A 15,916-nucleotide genomic window follows, 5' to 3' on the forward strand; every position below is an offset into this window, starting at 1 on the left:
TGACCGGGTACAAGTCTAACTTTAGAATTTAAATGGTTAGAAGGTATGTTGAGTTTCTTTTGTGTTCAAAGCATTGTCAGCCAACCAATATTTGGACAGCTTTCAGATGATATATTCTTGCTTTAAAGTAGTTTACATTTTAAAAGATATTTAGTTCCTATCTGTCAGGAAGAACCAAGCCCCAAGGACTCCAAGTTCTTGGTAACACATTGTTCTGCTAAAATCTAACATTATGGAAAGGGTTAGATTCTAACAGATACTAACCTGGCAACCGCCATATTGAGTAATTATGACCCCCAACTCCCCTCAGAAGGAACAAACTGGAGAGAATTTTTAATGAAAAATAAGGATTTGCATTATAAACTCAAGACAAAAAAAGACATTACTTTGAACTTGAAGTTATAAATAATAATTAAGCATGTCTTACCTCTTGATAGCAATAAATTTCACAAAAAAAGACTTGTAAATAGGTGCAAAAGAATGGTGCAAAAGAATGTTTTTTTCTCATTTCACTGAGCTTCTGTAACTTTTCCATACTTACCAATAAAATAGCTACTATGCAGATTATTTATTCAATTTTTATGTCCCCATCATTTAACAGAATCTTTACTATATGCCAGGATATAAGGGAGATCAAGGATGAAAAAGAGGGAGGCTTATTTATGGTGCTCAGAACCCACATGCAAGAGGCAGACACATTAGCAGGTACAACTGGATAGAAATAGTATAGTCAGGACTGCACAGGGGGCTCTATCAGCCCTAAGTACCAACAGGCTATAAAGGCTACAAAAGGAAACACTGGAGTCATGCCATCAGATTTTCCAGCTTGGGATAGAGGGGGGCAAATGTTGTCATCCTTAAGAAGGAAATTCTCCTTGGATAAACACCAAAAGTAGAACTACTTCTCTCCCATAGCACAGCCCTATCTCCGTACGAAAGACTGAGTATCTGCACATGGCCACTTTGCTCCCAGTCACTGGGGATCAGAGAAGGAACAAAACACCCCTCAGGGCATCCTGGATGTCAGGGCAATCTGGTCCTGGCATTTGTCGTGTGTAAGGAGCCAGGGTAGGTGGGGCTGAGCTAGCTGACCAGGCGAGTCACCCCTGCCTCCCACGTCATGTGCTCTGTCAAATAACATGACTCCCAGAAAGAAAAAGTCGTGCCTCAAAAGACCCTGTCTGTCTTATGATTTGTTTGGGTATCATCCAGAAACACAAGGAAGGACTTTCCCAGCAAGTAGCTACAAACTAGTCTGCCAACAGCCTCAAAGTCAAAATGCTAAATTATATCTAAATCTTTTCCCCACAAATTTAGTCATATTACTACTCTATTATAATATCTCTTACTGGATAAATGGGTGAACTACTCCAATGAACAGACAAAGATTGTCAGACTGGGTTTTACAGGGGGAAAAAACTATATATGGATTATAAGATGTACACCTGAAACATAAAGAACAAGAAAGGTAGAAAGTAGAAAAATAATTATATATATATATGAAAGCAACAACCAAATGAAAGCTGGTGTGGCTTTAATATTAATATTAAACTAGGTAGATTAGAAAGTTACTAGAAATTCGCTGAGGGTAAGGGGGATCAAATATATGGTGATGGAAGGAGAACTGACTCTGGGTGGTGAACACACAATGGGATTTATAGATGATGTAATACAGAATTGTACACCTGAAATCGATGTAATTTTACTAACAATTATCACCCCAATAAATTAAAAAAAAAGAAAGTTACTAGAAATTCAAAATATACAATGTAATGAAAAGTTTGTTTCACCAATGTGTATACACCTAAAAACAAAAATGGCCTCAAAATATATAAAGAGAAATTCTGTCAGAGCTAAAAGGAAAAATAAGAAAATCTATCATTTTTCTCAGAAACTGAGAGTCATGTTGTTGGAATCTTCTATATCGTAACCAACAGACAAAGATCCAGAAGAACATAGACAACATTAACAACACAACTATAGACTTTAACCAATTGACGTATGTAGAATATTGACAAATAAATACATGCCTTTCAAGTGTAAATGTAATGTTCAAAAAAAGGGACGTATACTAGACCATGAAGAAAGTTTCCTCAGATTTCAAGTGATTGAAATAATATAGAGAATGCACTCTGATCACAATGAAGTAAATCTAAAAATTAGAAAATATCCACATGTTTGAAAATTAAGAAATACACTCTTCAATAATCTTTGGGTGAAAGAAGAAATCATAATGGAATTAAAAATTAAGTCTGAATGTAATGCTAACCAAAAAAAATCTACATTTAAAAACTTGTGGTCTATATAGCTAAAGGAGTTTTTAAGAGGGAAAATCATAGCCTTAAAATGAATATATATGAAAGTAGGAGAGTCCATTCTTGTTTTTCTTGATCAGTTTTGCCAGTTGATTTCTTGATCAATTTTAACAGTCTTTTCAAAGAATAAACTTTTGGTTTTGTTGATCTTCTCTATTGTGTCTGTGTTTTCTATTTTATTAATTTCTGTTCTCAACGTTATCTCTTTCCTTCTACTTTATATGAGTTTATTTTGTTGTTCTTTTTCTAACTTCTTCTAACTTCTTGTAACTTTTTCTGACTTCTAAATAGATGTTGATTTAGGTCAAACTGCTTCCTAATCCTCCCTGAAAATAATGTAGTGATCTCCAGAGGAAGCCAATTACAATTCATCTCTCCGGGAACTGAGAAATATGTCAGTTGGTTCAACTCAAGTTAAAAGTGTTTATCAAGAGTTTTGTTCTTAAAAAAAAAAAAAAAAAAAATCTTTCTCCAAATAGTTCTATTTTTTCTAAGAAAGTAGGGTAAAAATAAATGATAGGAGAAGACTAAAAAAAATGAAATCAGAAATGCATCTCAGAAAAAAATAACAAGGACAAAAAAAATCCGACAGGAAACATCACTGAAAAGCTCAATATTCCCAACTAAGAATCAGAATTCACCCGTTTTGGCATAATGCAGTATACAATAAGTCTACCACAGTGGCTTGAAGGAGCAAACATTCTTTCTACCTCCCCATGAATATGAAAATGAGATGATTTGGGGATTCACTTGTGGGGTGGACCCACTGCTCATCTCAGGGCCGCAGGTTCCCAAGAGCTGCCCAAGAGACACTGCAGTGCAGGTCTTGGGTTACCGCTCACCAGCAATCATTTCCTGGACTGCCACGGGCCGTCTGACAGCTGCAAACAGGCTTCCGCAGCCTGTGTGGAGCCATGTGTCAGGCTCCACACAGGGACAGCAGTGGTTCCCGTCCCTCCAGCTCCTGCCCTGAAGCCACACGACTCAGTCCTTCCCTGCTTGTCCCTGGGCCTCCCAAGCTGCTGCCCCTCCACCAGAGACCAGGTGAGTGTTTTCAAACAAGTGAATCTATATGTGGGCTCTATAGGAGGGCATCTGGGTTTCCATCCTCCACCCCACCAGAATGAGCAAACAGAGTCCTTGCTGATCTTTACTGCCAGATGCCATGGGAACTCCTCTTCCTGGCCTCTGGGCTGGTGAGAGCCCAGGTGGGCCTGGGCCCCCTCCCTTTTACAGGGGGACCTCTGCCACTGAGGTGTCCCTCCTGGCATTTAACCATCATCCGTAGACTTGGGGCAGCCTGCTTTGTGTCTCCCCACCTCTACCAATCTCAATGCAGCCTTTTCTTTATATCCTTAGTTATAGGGGTTTGGTTAAGCTAGTCTTCAGATGATTCTTGAGGTTGATTGGTGTATAATTTATTTGTAATTTTGGTGTGATCCTGGGATGCAGTAGGCTTAGTGTTTACCTAATCCGCCAGCTTGGACCTCTCTTCTTTTATTTCATAATTTGACTTTAAGAAAACAACTCTTTCTATTATATTTGTTGTTCCTATATCTAATGTACTCATATAAATTTAGGTTTGCATGACAGGATTTTCTTTAGAAGACCCTCTCCGGAGCTTGTGTCTGTTTCATCACATTCTATGCATGCATTACTGAATATTACAGTAGATTAACAGTTGGCCGATATTACCTTGAACCAGAGCTAGGCAGTTTGATTATGTAAGGAAACTAAAACACCCTGGCATAGTTTGATGAAATCCTCAATAGCACAAATCTGTTTTGTTTTAAGTGTTTTTGTAATATATGCATCTAATTACAGTCAGCTAAAAGCCAATAATTATATTCAGCTGAAATTCTGAAATAAGTGAACATATCTCACTATATCATAAGCTAGTTACCATTATCCTAAGAATATAAGGTTAATTTTATCAACTAATATAGTTTATTAAATTACTAATTAAAAGCTAAAAGATAATATGATTATCCCCATAGAAGCCAAAAAGGATTTTGTTAAAAGTCAACAGCCTTTCATGTTAGAAACCCTTAAAAAACAAGAAATAAAAAGGTATTTCCTTAACAGAGTAAAGGGCAACTTTCTCAGATCAACAGCCAACATTAAACTATGGTGAAACACTGTCGCATTTCTGTTAAAGTCAAAAGGATTCCCACTGTCACCACTATATTTACCATCATCCAATGGCTTTTTGCTGAAGAAATAGGACAAGTAAAAAAACAGGTTTACATATTAGAAAGAAGGAGAAAAATATCAAACAGGAGAACATACACCTAACAAATGCCATCTCTTCTGTTTGTCCCTGGTTCAGTGGTTTGTTTAAGTCTCAAAACTAACCCTCAGTCTCTGAAGATTTTATACTTGGGATTTTTGTTTGTTTGTTTAAATCACTAAGAATTGGAGTTGAAAAATAAAGAGATAAGACACTTGGGACTAAGTCACCCAAAGTGGGTTTTTTGGGGCACTACTATTGAGTGTATCGTGGAAATGGAGTTTTGTGGCTAAATAAGTTGGGTGAATTCTCCATAAAACAGATATTTTTCTTGCAGGACTTCTCAGAACCTGCAATATGCAGCTGTGTGTTATGAATCCCCAAGGAGTATTATAGTGTACAGTGATCGCAAATGTATCTGACTACAGAAACCACCCCTACTTTCCTTTTTCCTGAGAGGTGTCTCCAGGGAGCAGTGTTCCATGAAACATATTTTGGGAAACATTCTTCTAGGCTTATTCCCTCATTTCACAGATGAGAAAACTGATGTCCAGAGAGAGGCAGTGACTCACTGAAGGCTACTCAGTGACTCGATAGCCAGGCAGGAACTATCTTGTAACAGCTTTCATTCTCCACCCCACCCCCAGTATGGTTGGATTCTGCATTAATCTGCTAGGGTGGCCATAATAAATTGGTTTTCTCACAGTTCTGGAGGCTAGAAGTCTGAGATCAAGGTGTTGGCAGATTTGATGTCTTCTGAGACCGTTCTCCTTGGCTTGCAAATGGCCACTTTCTCGCTGTGTCCTCACTCGGACTTTCATCTGTGTGTGAACGTGTCTGTGGCCAGTCTCCTCTTCTTATAAGAACACAAGTTGTATTGGATTAGGACCCAGTCATATGAACTTATTTACCTTAATTACCTCTTCGAAAGCCCTAACTGCAAATATAGTCTCCTCTGAGGTAGTAGTAGTTAGGACTGTAACATACGACTTTTGGGAGGACACAAGTCAGCCCATGACAGGTGCCATTTCTTAGTGTTTAAGGTGCTTCTGTCAGTCATAGCATGCGTGTCGCTGAGTATACACAAATATGATACGTGTCTTCCTTACTAATTTGTGGGCAATTTGAGAACAAGAACTCTTTGTATTACTGTCCAATAGTACAGCTCCTGGATACTGCAGATGCTCAATGAATGTTTGTTGAGTTGCGTGAGTTATGAAGTCTGAGGACCTGACTCCAAGCCTGTGCTCTCATTTGCCGGCTGTGCGATCCCTGAGACAAATGGGGATAATCAGCATCTCCCTTGGTTTTGGTGCGAATTCAATAAAATATGTCTCTGGCAAAGTGCCAGGGATATGAGGCGCTCCATGAATGTTAATTGAATCTGAGGTTGTACCTCCTTCCAAGATGTCTATAAAGAACGAATTAATAAGAGTGATTATAAATGCTTAGTAATTAAATTGCTTTATGGAAACTAATAATGAGGCAGGCTAATCCAGGCCACATATTACGTAAAGGATTTGCCATCAACAACAATAAGTTTGATCTCACAGGTTGAAGCCAATTTCAAATCTAGGTAATTGAAAACCTGTTAGCCAAGGTCTCTGTTTCCTTGCCAGGGAGGGCAGGGTGACACCTTCTTGGGCAAAATCATGAACAAATACATGTCCTCCAAGGGGTGGAATGTTGGGACTGTTGCATTCTAAGTCTAGCTGCTGTAGTTGGCAAGGAACATTTGAAAACTTTGATGTTATTCAAGGAAAAGATTCCACTATAGTTTTAATCAAAGAGACATGTTTAGGGTGAAGACATGTCAAGCTCAGGACACAACAGAAATCTCTGGAGGCACAGAAACTTGTTTGCCCATATATATGAGTTATCTGTTGCCCCAATAATGCTGCGTAACAAACCAAACTGTGCCATTCAGATCTCCTGCTTTGGGGAGTGTAACTGATCAATGGCCCCAGCTGCTGCCCTTCTGGATCCAGCCCTGTCAGTGAGGCCACACTTACCATGACTGAGCACAGTGGGGATACTCAGGCAGGCCTACGTCTGTGATATGTGGGGTTCCTTTCTCAGTGACTTTGGCTCAAAGACTCCCCATCAGACTGGCCAGAGCTTCCATAGCCCTGTGCTGCAGCTTGAGACTCTCCCCAGTCAATCCTTCTTCCTTCTTTCTTCCCCAGGGGTGAGACCTACATCTCAGTCTGAAGGCTCTCCCTCTTTTTCTGTCTCCCTCCTCTTTGTTCTTCAACAGCATTTCATCCAGTAAATCTCTTGGACATCTAATTTCATCTTGGTATCTGCTTCTCAGAGGACTTGAACTAACACACCCCAAAGTTGAATCACTTAAAATAATGAGCATTTCTTTTTGCTCATAAGTCCAGAGTGGTACTTCTAGTGAGTCAGGCTAGGCTGACCTTGGCTGGGCCAGCTCATGCATCACAGTCAGGTGGCGGGTCAGCTGGGCACAGAATGATCTAGGATGGCGTCAACTGAGATGCCTCACCCATGCTTCATGTGATCTCTCCTCCTTCCCCTTGTGCACGTGGCATTCTCTCAAGAGACAGAGTATGAGTGCTCGGTCCTCTCGCAATCTGGGCTTGGAACTGACATAAACTCACTTCCACTGTATTGAATCAGTCAACAACAAGTCACAAGACCAGCCCATGTTTAAGGGTGGGGAAACAGACCCTCCACCTCTTGATCGGAGGACCACTGCAAAGGGCATGGCTATAGGGAGGGGTGAAGAATGGCAGCCATTCTTGTACTCAATTTCTTACACCCCATCTCCCAGCATTACCCCCGCTGGGAGTAACATTGCCATGTCTGTGCCAATAACTGCCTTGGCCTTTGGAGAACTATCCAAGCACACTTGGCCAATAAGTAAGCCTTGCGGGTCTCTTCACTTGGGCTTACCGGCCCGTCACAGAGGTTGCGCTGTCCTAGGCAGAACTCCCAGCTGGTGTGAGCCATAGTGATTGATCAGTGCAACCCTTAGAAGCTGCTCCTAGTGGTCCAGTCTCCCTAGTGGGGAACTTGAAAAGGTTTACTCTGTGTGCAACGAGGGGTCTCTTTCCCGTCTGTTCCCTGTCACCCCGCATCAGTTTCAGGTCAGGAATGCTAAAAGAAAACAGGGCACATAAGCATTTGAACTCAACCGTACTTTTTGAAGGAGCAAACTGACAATTAGGACCAGGACCTGCATCAAAAAAGAGCAACCCAGCATGAAGTCCGTCTAATTAGTCATATGAACGGAGAGCTTCCCCTGTGCTTCCTCTAGAACATACGCTTGTCAGATCTTATAAGGGAGGCTTTGCCCCCTGACATGCTATTGAAAGGGGATTGGGTACAGGTAGCTTCACATTAATACCAGCAGTGCCCCGTCCAGACCCCAAAATGTTCCTCTGAAAACCACTTGCAGGTTTCCCTTTGGCTGCTTGAGCTGCAAATGAAGTTGTGAAGTGAGGCTTCTAATTATGCTGCAAAGACAGACCCATAAAGAAAACCAAGCCTGCAGTCTCTCGTTCAAAACCTGACCTTTTTAATACCTTGTCTCATGTTAATGGGAAACTGAACAAGATGAAGGATTCAAGGTGAAGGCTGGACATGGTCTGCTAATCCTGGGAACTGAATTGTTTAAGTTTCTGCACTTTATAATTTTCTTCCCTTATGCCATTGAAGGTCACCAGGACTGTCATTGGAAAAGATTAGAGAAGACATCACACAGCACCTTGGTCCAGGCATTGCAGAAATGACTGTCCGACTTTGGAAGGGTCGTCCAGGACCAGACCTTGAGGAAGACAATCTCTGCTGGGTATGATATCTTGTTACTGCCTGGATTCTCACAGTGGGCTGGCCTGGCTTTCTGCTGTGCATCTGCCCTTATTCATTTCAAGTGTTGGCTTTTGGGGAAAGCCGCATCTCTCTCTGAAGGTAGCTCCTGGCCTGAGCACTTTGTGTGCACATGACTATTAATGTGATTTGAGTCATTTATTTTTCTGTTTGGAATTCATGATCATCTGTATAAAATGACCTCTCGACTGTAGCCACATACACACAAACATGCTTTTATTTTCTCATTAGATGATTAAGCAAAGATGTGTATGGTGTGTCTAATAGCATGGAGAATGAGAGGTGGAACATAAGCACCGCTTCCTCTGGCCACCCTTCACTTTCCCAACTCTCTCTTCCCATCAGAGGAAAAACTCCCGTTTTATCAATTCTAGCCGGCTTCGTGACTTAGCTCGTAAACTTCTACTCACTCTTCAAGACCTGCTTTAGAAATCCTTCCAGGCAATGTTCCCACACCACTCCCTCCATGCCTCTAGTACCTATTAGCTTGCAGTGACCATTTCCTTTCATGCCTAACTCACCTGTGTGCCCCGGAGACGAACTGAGGCCACTGTTGAGCCAGTGGTGCCTCCCGGACAACTAGAGTGCTCACGACACCTTTGCACAAGGCAGGGAGAAAGGGAAACTGCTGCACATGGATGATACTTAATTATTGCTACAAAGGAACAGAAATCACATACCCTGAAGCTTCTAGTAGCACTGCCCAATATTTAGCAAAAAGTGAGCTGCACGGACCTGCCCAAAGAAGGTGAGTTGCCCAAGTCCCAGAGGCTCTCATCATAAAGTAGCCTGGCTGCAGGGACCCCACAGGACAGCACTAAAATGCAGCTCCAGGCCGTCAGCATGGCTTTCTACCTTCAGACCCTGAAGCCTCACCTGCCCTGGAGAAGGATCCACGCTGAGGACGGAACTTCTCAAAGAGGCATTTTACACCCACTGCTCCCATTTGCTCGCCGTCACTCAGGCTGTTCTCACAAACTCTACTCCCAAAGGTCACCAATTACCTCCCTAATCGCCAAATCCAATGACCCTTTTCTCTGACGTGTTCGCTGCTGTCAGGGGCCCCCTTTCTGTCTTAAAATGCTCTCATCCCTCTAGTGCTCCAGCCCTCTCAGAGGGGGCTGCTCGTGTGGCTTCAGCTTTAGTCTCTTTGGGAGTGCCTCTGTGCCGTTGTTTACTTTAAAATACTTCTGTATGTAATGTGTATGATGTATGTAAAAGTTAACTTTACACTCCAAGCCCTAGTTAGCTAGTAGTAGAAAAGCCCTGGTCAGGAATCCATACCCCTGGGGCGTGTGTGAAGCATTTCTAACATTGTTATTCAAATTGACATTTGAGTGTTATTTTGCACAAGGGCTGTTAAAAATCACTTTAAATCTGTGTAAGAGGGGCTTACAAGATATGTGGTTGGCTAGAGGGATGGATCTTCTGGGCTCCACTGCCCTTGCAGGAAGAGGTGCAGGGAGCTCTCTGACTGGCCCTCAGTTCACCACTCTGCCCACCCTGTACCCACCCGCACAAGAAAATTTATCATCCGCAGACCAGAACTACAAAAGATGCCAAAGCAAGTTCTTCAGACTAAAGGAAAGTAATGTCAGAAGAAAGCATAGAGCTTCGGGGGAGAAGGAAATGCACTGGGCAAGATAAATGTGTAGGTAAATTTTTAAAATAATAATTGTTTAAAACAGTAATAATAATCAGGTCTTGTGGAGTCTATAAAATATGTAAAGTGCAAACTATCTGACAACAGTGGCATAAAAGGTTAGAAGGGGGTACGTGGAGTTAAATAGTTAGGAAATGTTTGCATTGTTCAGGAAGACCTCCCTCCTGGTAGGAAATGCAGCACTGATAACACGTGGCATGAAGTGGCATGAAGATTGCTCCATATATTATGTGAGCTGCCCAGGATGAACTGCTGGTTGAAAGCGGGGCTTTGAGAAATCAAATGCCCGCTGCCTCTGACCCTTATGGGATTGATAAATATCGCAAAGACTGGAATAGGGAGGATATTCTCTATAGCACTGGAGAACTAACAGAAATAAAATGATAAGCTCAGTGATTTAGCCCTCAGCTCTTCTCCTCAAGCTGAACAGTTGACTCAACTGTGTGCTACGATTTGTCAAGGGCAGCACCAACATCAAAACACACTTTATTAGATGAAGTTACTAGCTAATGACATTTTACCTCTCAAATCCTTATCTAAACTAAACTGATGAGTATGGAAATGTGTGTCCAACAGGCTTCCTTGGCCAAGTTCTCTCTAGTTAAAAGGATGACACCTGCCATTTTCTCTGTTAACGTCTATGTAAGTTATCTATTACTGCAGAACAAATGACCTCAAACTTAGCATCTTAAAATAACAAACATTTATTATTTCACTCTGTGTCTGAGGATGGGGAATTGGGAAGCAGTTTCCCTGTATAGTTCTAGCTCAGGATTTCTCATGGGGTTACAGTCAACAGTTGGTCAAGATTGGAATCATCCAGAAGCTTGCCTTGGATTAGACAATCTGATTCTAAGCTTCGTTCTTGGCAGGAGACTTCAATCCCTAGCCAAATGGGCTTCTGTAGAAGGCTGCTCAGAACATGGCAACTTGCTTCTCCCAGAGAGAGACAGAGATCAGAGAGAGAGAGACAGAGACATGAAAGCTTCAGTATTTTATAACCTAATCTTGAAAGTGATGCACCATGCCTTCTGTTACATTCTGTTGGTTGCACAGGCAGTGGCTGGTACAGTGTAGGAGGGGACTACACAGGGTGTGACAGCAGGAGGTGGGTTCACTGAGGGACCATCTTGGAGGCTGGCTGCCACAGGATCTATGATCAGCCATCAAGAAAGATCAGCTTCCTTCCGTTTTTGATATTTTATATATTGTTTGAAACTCAAGAAACCTGAGTCTGGTAGGGGAAAGAGGAAAATGGAACGTGATTTGATGTTAAAATAGTCATGAAAATCTTACCGTTTCAATAAGCCTATTTAAACTTTCCAAAATACCTTTTTTCTTAGATTTTGTAATTTTCAAAGGGGAATTTTATATCCTCTGTTTCATTTGTGCCTTTCAAAAGTACCACAATTAACTAAAAGAAAAACAAAAATATCTTGAGGAATGTGGGGCAGACTTTGTTTTTTTACCTTTCACAGATGAGAAAGTCCGAGGCTCACAGGCCTGTAGAGGTTACTCAGAAGGAGTCGGGAGAATTCAGTTTTCTGATGCCCAGCCTGGAAGGGTCTTTACTATACTTTGCTGCTTTATCTTTGAAATGTAAACAGATTCCAAATTCATTTGGTTTTTGTTTTAAAATAACACCCTGTGAAGGACCCAAGGTGGTTATTTTTGCCAGTGTAAAATCACTAATGTAAAATAGGACTCATAATTGGCCTCCTGGATTCTCTTTCCAAGGCAATAGTTAAAGTGGTTATCTCCCTTTTAAGAGGGTCAGTCTGTGTACTTAGCAAATCCACATAATTTATTCTAAGAGGTCTAAGGGGATTTTCATTTTCGGGTTTCTTTTACTCTGGGGCCTTTTAAGCTAGAAGGCTAATCATTCTGCATTATGGTAAGCCTCGGGTCAAGAATGGAAGACGCTCTGTACCCACTGCCCCCAACCCTGACAAGTTAGTTTATTGGGGTGGTTCTTGTGGGTTTTTTATTTTTAAGGAGAATATTGCTTTTCTCTGTTCCAGGTAGCTCTTCTGAAAATCATCATTATTAACTTGCATCTGCGTGTTTCTCTTTTCCTAAGAAACCTTGCTAATTCAAATGAAAATAAAAATATCCATCAGGGTCCAATGTGCAGCAACTAAAACTTAAATTAATAATAGATTAGTTCTTCAAGATGCCCTGGACTTCTCTGCAGCCTTTAAATGCAATGCTTGCTCCCACACACCTCTTCGTGCCCCAGCGCCCCTTCTTCTCCCAGAAGAAGCAGACAGTACCCGCAGGTCTGGCTTATGTGACCAAGTGCACAGATTGAATTATAAAGCTGGCTTTGAGTCATTAGCAAGCATAAAAAAGAAGAAAACAAGTAGTGCTTTCCCACTCACGTGACCCACAGTGTCTCGAATGCTGAGTCTGACGCATCGCACCTCAAAACACAGACTCCCCACTCAAGGAGAGGCAAGAGTGTTCTGTTTCTACAGCTGCTGGAGCTCCGCCTTTCCTGGTTCTCAGGTTGGCTGCTCCTTGCTGTCCAGCACCTGGGTTTTGATTCTCATTCCAAAAACACCAAATCCCATGTCTGTGTAAGGTTCTTTAGTCCTCTTTTCTTTCTTGGCTCTAATCTTAAAGCGGCATGGTTTGGGACGGCTCATTCTTCAGAAGTTTAAAGTTGGGAAAAAAGATACAAAATTCAAGATGGAGGGCCATCAAGGAAAGGAAAGAATGGAGGAAGGAGGAAGTCAACAAAGAAAGGGTTTAATGGGGTTTTACAGGAAGTTTGCCTGGCTACTACATAGATACAAACCCAATCCTTGCTCTTTAAACCTGTCTGTACTTTAATAGAACTAGCAGGCCATAAATGCATAACTGAAATGGGGGAAAGGGAACGTGGGTGCCAGTTCACTAGCTATCAATCAGTATACCTACATCATTGCCTTCGGGTGAAACAAAGATGCTAGGAAACAGGATTCACTCCCTGGAGGTGAACCAACAAATAAACCATCTTTACACTATAGCAATTAGGTAACTAATAGCATTTTTAAAATATAGTATTCATACTTTGTTGAACAAAAATCCACCAAATCCCACCAGCTCTGAAGTCAATTGTTTGGCCAATACCCAGCCCTCAATGAATTTGTCACTGACTCTCTGGTAAAGTGTCTACATCAAGGGTTCTCAAAAAGAAGTACAGAGTACGAATCTGCTTATATGGTATGCACATCCCCCTCCCCCTGCAAAAATGGTTCCACAAGTGAGGGTGGGCAAGAGAGGAGTTCCTGAGGTTTTTGATAAAGAATGTCCAAAGAACAATGACTGAAAAATCCCCCGTATGTGGTCTACCTCAGAAGTTGCTGAAATGCAGATTCTCTGGACTGACTCAAGGTTACAGAATCAGAATCTGCATTTTAAAAAGACTCCCAAGTGCTTTGTATGCAAATTAAAGCTCGAGAAGTACCATTCTAAAGTAAGGGCCAGCACACTTTTTCTGGAAAGGATCAACTAGTAAGTATTTTTTAGGCTTTGCAGGCCACATGGTCTCTGTCACAGCCACTCAGCTCTGCCTCTGCCCCACAAAAGCAGCCAGTAAAACTGGGGTTTGCAAAGTATGGCCCGTGGGCCAAATCTAGCCACTTACCTGTTTTTATATGGCTAGCCCTCTAGCCAAGAATGATCTTTACATTTTTAAATGGTTGAAAACAAATCAAAGAGTAATATATTGTGACATGTGAAAATTATCTGAAATTCAAATTTCAGTGTCGATAAATAAAATTTGTTTACATGTTGTCCATGGCTGTTTTTATGTTACAATGGTAGACCTGAATAATTTTGACAGAGATCATATGCTGTCTGGCCCTTTACAGAAAAAGTTTGCCAACCCCTACTATAAAACTTTATTTGTGGACACTAAAATTTGAATTTCATATAATTTTCACATGCCACAGAATACTATTTTTTTGATTTCTTTTTCCAACCCTTTGAAAATGTAAAAACTATTCTTAGCTCTCAGAATGTACAAAAATATCAGAACGTACAACATTTGAGCAACCTGTGTTCTGCAAAGCTTCATTTGGGAAACACAATCCAGGTTTCCTGTAAAGGAAAAAAAAAATTTTCTACGCAAAATTTCCCAAGCTTGAGTGTGGCCAATAGTAATCTCATTTCTCCTTAATGAAGTCACCCCTTTCCTGGTCTCAGTCATATGGTTTGGGAGGACTTCTACTACCCCCAAAGTTCAGAGGGGGAGCCCTGGGTTGGTTAAGCCAATCCCTGTACCTCAATCCTTTGATCATGGTTTTGGTCCAAGGCACGTGATCCTAAACCAGAGCCTATGAGATATAAAGACGTTTCCTGGACTCCGTTCTCTGCAGGTGCTGCTGAAGGAGAGAGACTATTTCCTAATGGGCACAAACAAGGAAGGATGAGGCGAGACCTGCTGACAGTCATCTTGTGACCCAGGGGCAAGCCTGCCTAAAAATCAGACCAACAAGAAGCCAGAAGTGAGAAATGGAGATTTCCTTTCCATCTTGGATCACACTTCATCTGAAACTATACCTACGCTATTTAAGTAAATGGGCCAACAAATTCCTTTTATTGTTTAAACTAGATTGAAAAGAATTTTCCATTATTCACAGCATAAAATATTAATGGATGCACACATTATCTCAATCCTTCTTCCTTAAAATTTTGTTTCAAATACTTGCATTTTATCGGGTCATATGAAAATCCCCCTCCTTACCCCCGAAAAGAGCAAATTAATCCTGCAGGTCTGTCAACCTTCAGATCCAGAGATGACTGTTGTACAATCCAGATGACAAAGAACTCCTCTGGAAGTCAAATCCTTGATGCCAAGGTCAGGACTCCAAGTTTTCTTCCCTGCTCATGGCTAAATGAGGCCATGCTGAAGAATACAGGTTCAGTCCTTACAGCAGTTGTGTAGCCTCTGTGATCATCACCAAAAAGGCCAATACATGTGGGTCACAACTCAGAGAGTGCAGTGGCATAAATCAAGACATCAGTGATAGCTAAGAAGAAGGCTTTCCTACTCGTAAGGGGAGCGCTTGTCAAAGGGGTCAGTATTAATTCAGTCAGACAAACTGGGTTCAAAAATATGACCAATGGCATGAATTTGGTTATGTCACTTCCGGACCCAGTCTTCAGTGTTCAATTTCCTCATCTACAGAGGGGGCCAAAAAATGTATACACATTTTAAGAAAGGAAAACTGTATTAAAATTGTAATATTCAATATATACCAGTGGGGCGTCCAGATGGCTCAGTTTGTTAGAATGCGAGCTCTGAACAACAGGGCTGCCAGTTCAATTCTCACATGGGCCAGTGAGCTGCGCCCTCTGCAACTAGATTGAAGGACAACAACTTGGAACTGATGCGCCCTGGAGAAACACACTGTTCCCCAATATTTCCCAATAAATCAGTGCAATATATATATATGTGTATGTGTGTGTGTGTGTGTGTATGTGTGTGTGTATATATATGTATATATGTATACATATATACATATATATACACACACATATATTTGTATACATATATGTATATATGTATACATATGTGTGTGTGTGTGTGTGTGTATATATATATATATATATATATCGATAACAAAAGATGAATACAAGTCACTTTTGACTTCTGCAATTACAAGAGGTGCTCAAAGTGGTTACCATCAGCGTCCAGACACTTCTGATATAACGGACTACTGCAAATTAATCCTGCAACGTTGACCAAAGTGTCCACTTGTATACATTTTTTTGGCACCCTCAGTATAAGATGTGGAGGGAGGTGAATTTTAGTGACCCTGCTGGTCTTTTCAAACATTTTGAAATGTCTTGGTCCCTGTTGGA

At 41.3% G+C, this 15,916-nt stretch overlaps 1 long non-coding RNA gene across 1 annotated transcript in view; it reads left to right on the forward strand.

Moving 5' to 3' along the window:
• LOC117012471 (uncharacterized) overlaps positions 1-15,199 on the forward strand; it is a 94,854-nt gene extending 79,655 nt beyond the window's left edge. Inside the window, exons 2-3 of the long non-coding RNA XR_004421173.1 lie at positions 8,230-8,362; positions 14,428-15,199. This is a non-coding gene — a long non-coding RNA (uncharacterized LOC117012471). The remainder of the gene's footprint in view (positions 1-8,229; positions 8,363-14,427) is intronic.
• Positions 15,200-15,916: the final 717 nt, after the last annotated feature.

Source organism: Rhinolophus ferrumequinum, chromosome 20 (genome assembly GCF_004115265.2).
Source record: "Rhinolophus ferrumequinum isolate MPI-CBG mRhiFer1 chromosome 20, mRhiFer1_v1.p, whole genome shotgun sequence".
Lineage (NCBI taxonomy): Eukaryota > Metazoa > Chordata > Mammalia > Chiroptera > Rhinolophidae > Rhinolophus > Rhinolophus ferrumequinum.